The following is a 7,254-nucleotide window of genomic DNA, read 5'->3' as shown; positions in this document are numbered from 1 at the left end:
TCATCTATCATGGAATAGTTGGGTAATGGACATGCCATAGAAAATTTACAAAATAGTAGTAAACAGATTAAAATCTATTCCACAAAATAAAAATATTCTATGACTTCAATTTAAATACATATCTGAAAGCTAAAAGAAGGTTTTCCTGTTTTTCAAAAGTGCTAATTATTACATTTACAAGTCTCTTCAACACATCATCCAATTCTTTAAAAAAAAACTAAACCACCTTGCTTTAGGCACACTGCTCAATGAGTTTCTAAGAAGCAGAGGGAAAATAAATCACTTGTCAATTAATCCAGCTTCCTTAATTTTACTGAAGCAGAATTTCTCCAGGATATTGGCACATTTGTAGTATTCACTCTCAGGGGGGTTGTACTCTTTGCAATTGGTAAAGATTCGCTGTAAGTCTGCCATGAATAATTTCTTAGACATGTAGTACCTATTCTTGAGGCGTTCACTCATGGTTTTCAGATCCATGGGGAACCTTATAACTTCATAATATCCCGGAGTTTCTGTTCTCTTCACAGGTTCCATGAAGGGCCAAGCGCTTTGATGGCTCTTCACCTACTGGAGGATGCTCGTGAGCGTGCTGTACAGTTGGTCAGGGTCTTTGGGTTCTTTACTTTTCTCTTTTCCACTTGGTTTCCAGTCTGTCTCTCTAATTCCAGGAATGAGTTCTATAGAAATCTGTCGAACTCCATCTTTAAAACATGAAAGTCCAGGGTAGACTTTATGAATCTGGGCCTGTTTTCATTCTATTAGCTTTTTAATTATCTCCTTCTGCTTTTTAATAATGGCAGAAAATTCTGTGTATGGAATTCAGGGATTTAGTTCACATCCCATCAAAGTGGCACCTTCGTAATCCTTGATATAGCCCACGTATTTGGTTTTAGGTATTTTAATTTCTTTGGAGAAACCCTGTTTCTTGAAGTATCCGATTGCATATTCATCTGCATATGGGAGGAAGTTCAGGATGTCATGGTTTATATGATAGTCTTTCAAATGATTCATCAGGTGTGTTCCATAGACCTTGACTTGCTCATCTGAGGTTACAGCACAGAAAACAATCTCTCTGAATCCTTGGGATGGGAACATATGGAAACAGATACCACCAATAACACAACCATCTTTAATTAAAGCAAGGGTTTTGTGTTTTGGGTCAAAGACAAGCCATGAGACATATTCTTTTGGCATTCGGGGCAGCTGATGGGAGAACACATTTTGTAAGCCAACCAGTCACATCAGGATCTTCTTGTTTGGTTTCTGGTTCAAGAAATTGCCAATCACATGAAATTCAATTACACCCCCCTGTTCTTCCAGCCTTGCTGCCTCATCCCTGGCTGAATGTGCTGACAGAAAATTGGTCTCTGGTCCGAGCATTGCTGCAGGGTCTGTGATGGTAGACATGACCTCATTGATCAATTCCATAGGAATATAACTCGGGATCTCTTGACCTCCTCCAGAACATGAGAGTCATTCATTTTCCTCTTTTCTCCTGGGTTTGGCTCAAGCCCAGAAGAGGCTTTGCAAGCAGGACTGGTGCTCCCTCCATTTGGCTGCTCAAGGGATGATGATTTTGAATTGTATGAAACTGTCCCAGCCACAGGAGGTGGATTGATAACTGTTTGGATTCTTAGCTGGCTGGTTCTGGAGGAGGCTGAGAGAAAATTCTGATCCCAGATGTGAGAGTTTTGACTATAAACTTCTTCCTCTAACATGGACAGAAACTTTGGGAAATGGGTGAGGATTAGAGTTCATTTCTCAAGAGGCAGTTTGTCTTTTTCCTATCTTGCTTGTTCCAGGAGCTGTCGCCTCATGACAGTGAAGACTGAGTGAAGCAATGTTCTCCCGAACACCTGGGTGGTTTCATACCAAGGTAGACTGTCACAGAACTGTGGCACATTACAGTAACACAGCCACTTTGTGTAGTTCTCTTTGTAGCCAGAAATATCATCGTTGGGAGATCGTAGTTTTCACTGAAATGGAGCCTCCAGATGCCAATAGTTGTTGCGGTTTAGGAACATTTTGGCCAACTCAACAATTGTTTGCCTTTCTTTTGATGGTAGGTGTCTAAATTTGTACTATACAAAGTTATTCACACCCTGCTCAATACTAGGTTTTTCAAATGGAGTCTTCTTTTCCAAAGAGCTTTCAACCACAGGTTTTCCTCTTTGTAAAATAGATTTTCTCAAGAGCTTGAAGAGATAGAAATAAACTTGTTTGGTATCTGCATCTTCTTCCTTGTGGACGCAGGTAAAGAGATATTCCACATCCAACACTATTCCCAGGAGTCTGTTCATTTCTTCCTCTGACCCATTCTCCAGGTGGGAAACATGAGCAGCTAGGGCATGGCTACAACTCTGGCAGGATTCTGTTAGACTGACAATGATTTGCTGCAGATTGGCTCTGGGGGTAGTGGGAGAGGGGTTGGGGTTTTTCCAGCCAGTACATTTACAGGATTCCTCAGCCTTGCAGGCGGAATACACTCCGAGTTTCTCCAGTTTCTTGGCCCGCGGGGCGGAGCGCAGCTGAACCTTCTTCACAGCGATTGGGACCCAGCCACCGCCTCCCGGTCCTTCCGGCCGTGCCCGCTGCAGCCACTGCCGTCGCGGGACCGCAGGCGCCCGAGCCCCCAGTGGTGGCAGCGGCGGCGGCACAGGGGGAGCCCTGCAGCTGCGCGGGCGGCAGCGCTGCTGGCGGAGCGGGCAGCGCCCCGGGCCGGCCCATGCCCCGGCTCCCCGCCCCACAGCCTCCCGGACCGGCCCGCCAGCCTCCGACATGCCGCCCCAAAGCTCCGCAGGAGGCGCGAGTGTCAGGTGCCACCGCCTCCAGTGTCTCCCGCTTGGGTTCTGGTCGTCGGGAGCGCGAGACCCTCCCCCACGCCCTCCCGCACCCTGCGCCCTCCCCCCTCTCTGCCCCTGCCTGCCCCCCCGCGCTGCTCGCCCGCCCGCCCGCTCTGGCGGAGGCCCTGGCGCTGAGGGTGGCAGCGGCGGTTGCTCCCCGAGGAGGGAAGGGACTAGCGACTCCGCTGCCGCCGCCGCGGACGCCGCCACTGCACACGCCCTCCCCAGGTCCTCCTCCCGGGGTCTCTGCTCTGTGTCCTGGCCACCGACATGTTCCTCGTGGCTGCGGACTGGCGGTGCGCGCGGGGAGGGTGCCCAACTTATTACACTTATGAGAAAAAATATTACTATTTACCATCCACGCACCCAATGAAAAAAGAAATTCAAAAACAAAATAACTGGACTTTGAACAAGCAAGCTTGTTGCCTTAAGTGCCTCACTGTCTCTAAGTGCCTCACACTGTTTTTGTGAGTTGGTTGTGTTGCCTTGATACTGGAGAAAATAGTACTTATAAGGATGATAGTTTGATAATAATAAGATAGAAAAATTATCCAATATTCTGTGAGTCATAGTGATTTTTTAATGCACTTTTTTTTACTTTGAGACATTTTGCCTTTGATTTCAAGTATAACTTGGAGTGTAAATTTTATTTCAATTTTTAAAGTCAAACTTGAGATTTCCTCAGGTTTCAAATAATATTAATTTCTTTAGGAAAAACTTACATATAATTGAAAAAAAATCCAGGGTACTTCTATGTAGCCATTACCTAACTTCACCAATATAATCCTAGATATAATACCTGTGAAGAACAACAAAAGGAACAAAATGGTATCTTCACTGATCATTTTCTATGTCAAAGTACATGATCACATGACTCCAGATTTCTGGGTCTGCAATGGACATACCACCATAATGGAACAAAATGGCACAGGACATTTTTTCACTAGTCAAGAACCAGATATTGGTAGAATCCAGGGACAAATTAAAATCCAACTCCATTCTACCAGTGACCTCACTTTATCAACCCCTTTCTAACTGCTTACTGTTAACACTCTTTTTCATTCTAGTTATAATCTCAATAAATGGATTATTCCATAGTTATTTTACAGTTTTCATAGTCCTTTATTCTCATCTTTGAATGATGCTACATTGCCTGATGAATGAGTTTTTCAGGGAACATTCTGAGACTCACACCATAATAGTCAACAATCTTGTAGAACATTTTTCCATTTCTTGAATATTTTTGTTGTTATTCTTAAAATCATATGCTAATTAGTTAATGCTGACATTTTGTTTTGTGTTAATAAGCGGACAGAAAAACACTTTACTTGTCAGCACACTTCTACTGACTTGAAACATCAGAAAATTTGGAATTTTATAACATATTGTATAGCAAAGTGCTTACAAAAGAAGGCATTTGAAAGAACTTGCTAAGTTATTCAAAAGCATCCAAATGCTTTCCCAGATTTATATCATTTTAGCCATTAAAATAATATAGTGATTTTGTATCACTGCTACATAATAAGTTGAAACTCAAAATTAAAAAAAAAAAAACTATGAGGGGGGTTTCGAGATGGTGGACTAGAGGGTGGCTGCATTTCATGTTGCTCCAGGACTCAGGATTCAAAAAAGGAGATATTGAGAGACTTGGTACCAACTCAAACTGCCGGGTGAGTCTCTCCCATTGGGGAGGGGTCCCGGATGGGGCGGTAGTCCTGGAACACAGAGAACTTTGTGAAGTAGAGTTGCCTGGTGAGACACCCCTCCCCCCGCTGGAGCAGTGAACTCGGACAACTGGGAGTTTTGTAGAGGAGGCCGCTCAGTACACTGCTTGGTTTTGGAGCAACCCACCGGGGCTCCAGCGGCTGCCCAGAGGAAGAGCTGCGCAGCGAGCTGTTTGAACTCAGAGCAACCTCGTGAACAATGGGGGGGGCTGACCTGAGGAGGAGGAGGTGCCCAGTGAGATGCTTGATCTCCAAGCGACCACACAGAACACCAGGTGGCTGCCTGGAGGAAGAGGCATGCGGCGGGTCGCTGGGGTTCAGAGCATCTGTACGAGGCTCCGAGTGGATGCTCAGAGGAGGGGCCACATAGCCAGGTGATTAGGTGCAAAACAGGGTCCCTGGACCTAGGCGGCTTCTTGGTGGAAGGGCTGCACAGAGATAAGCTGAGGGGTGGAGTGAAGGTTCCAGGACTGCAGGCAGCTTCTCTGAGGAGGGGCAGCCTAAGGAGACGTGTCTGCGAAGGGCAAGGCTCCCAGGCTCAGGAGGTAGGTCTTGGCCCCTGGGAACGTTGCCTAGGAAGGCTGCCCTGCCCAGGTGGTAGTTGTGGATTGACGGGAACCTCCAGGAGGGGAACTGACCAGTGAGACCTCCCCACCGGGTGAGTCTTCCCCACCGGGTGAGGTTTTCCCACAAGGACAGTAAAACCAGAAACACAGGCAAAAACAGGCCTTGCCTCAGCCCACAGCCTAGTTCCCCTTTGGTTGACCATTGGTCAACAAGTGGAGGCACCTCTGCCACTAGAAGGGAATATACCCCACCTGAAGGCCAACACACCTAGAAAGGCAACTTCCTTGTGGAGCACCGCATTATCAACTTCCTCCAAGACTTCAGGCTACTGAACGCTAGAGGGGATATACTAGAAATCTTCGGGGATATTATAAGTCCATAGAGGAAATCTGCAATATCTCAGCAGTCCACTGATACCTGAACAATATGAGAAAAAAAGGGAGAGAATGCCTCAAACAAATCTAGATGTTACATCAATAAAATCCAATGACAGCATGGCAGAAGAAATGACAGAAAGGGAGTTCAGAATGTACATAATTAACATGATAAGAGAAGCAAACGATGAAATGAAAGAGCAAACACAGGCATTGAATGATCACACCAACGACAGTTAAAAGAGCAAACACAGGAAGCAAAAGATCATTTCAATAAAGAGTTAGAGATATTGAAAAAAAAAACAAACAGAAACCCTTGAAATGAAGGAAACAATAAACCAAATTAAGAACTCCATAGAAACATAACCAATAGGATACAACACCTGGAAGACAGAACCTCAGATATTGAAGACAAAATATTCAACCCTGAAAACAAAGTTGAACAAACATAGAAGATGGTAAGAAATCATGAACAGAATCTCCAAGAACTATGGGATATCATGAAAAGGCCAAATTTAAGAATTACTGGGATTGAAGAAGGCTTAGAGAAACAAACCAAAGGAATGAACAATCTATTCAATGAAATAATATCAGAAAATTTCCCAAATCTGAAGAATGAAATGGAAAATCAAGTTCAAGAGGCTTATAGGACTCCAAATACACAAAATTACAACAGACCCACACCAAAGCACATTATAATGAAAATACCTAACATACAAAATAAAGACAGAATTTTAAAGGCTGTGAGAGAAAAGAACCAAATTCATTCAGGGGGAAACCAATACAGATATCAGGAGATTTTTCAATCCAGACCCTTCAAGCTAGAAGGACCTGGAACAACATTTTTCAAGCCCTGAAAGAAAATGGATGCCAACAAAGAATCTTATACCCAGCAAAACTTACCTTCAAATTTGACGATGAAATAAAATCCTTCCATGATAAACAAAAGATAAAAGAATTTACAAAAAGAAAGCCAGCATTACCGAACATTCTCAGCAAAAAATTCCATGAGGAAGAGATAAAAAACAAAAAAGAAAATCAGCAAAGGGACAAATAATCCTAAAGGAATTGTCAAATAAAGGAGGAAGCAAGTCATGTCAAAAAAATAAATTAATTAAAATTACAAAATGAACCAAATGACCAGGAATACAAATCATATCTCCATAATAATCCTGAATGTTAATGGCCTGAATTCATCAATCAAAAGACATAGACTGGCAGATTGGATTAAAAAGAAAGATCCAACAATATGTTGCCTGCAAGAGACTCACCTCATAGAAAGAGATACCCATAGAATATAGGTGAAAGGATGGGAAAAAACATACAATGCACACGGACACAGCAAAAAAGCTGGAGTATCCATCCTGATTTCAGATAATGTGGACTTCAAGCCAAAGTTAGTCAGAAGGGATAAAGAAGGACATTTCATACTACTTAAGGGAACCATAAATCAGGAAGACATAACAATCATAAACATCTATGCCCCAAACAGTGACTCATCCTTGTACATCAAACAAATCCTTCTCAATTTCAGAGATCAAATAGACCATAACACAATAATACTAGGTGATTTTAACACGCTTCTCTCAACACTGAACAGATCTTCTAAACAAAAATTGGAGAAAGAAACCATAGATCCCAATAACACAATCAATAATTTAGACATAACAGACATTTATAAAATATGCCATCCAACCAAGAGTGAATACACTTTCTTCTCAGCAGCACATGGATCCTTCTCTAAAA

The 7,254-nt window shown here is 43.2% G+C and overlaps 1 pseudogene; it reads right to left on the bottom strand.

Moving 5' to 3' along the window:
- Positions 1-228: 228 nt before the first annotated feature.
- On the bottom strand, positions 229-3,201 carry LOC124974680 (histone acetyltransferase KAT2B-like; annotated as a pseudogene).
- Between the last annotated feature and the right edge of the window lie 4,053 nt (positions 3,202-7,254).

This window comes from Sciurus carolinensis, unplaced genomic scaffold (genome assembly GCF_902686445.1).
Source record: "Sciurus carolinensis unplaced genomic scaffold, mSciCar1.2, whole genome shotgun sequence".
NCBI classification, from domain to species: domain Eukaryota; kingdom Metazoa; phylum Chordata; class Mammalia; order Rodentia; family Sciuridae; genus Sciurus; species Sciurus carolinensis.
This window is presented reverse-complemented; position numbering and strand designations above follow the sequence as displayed.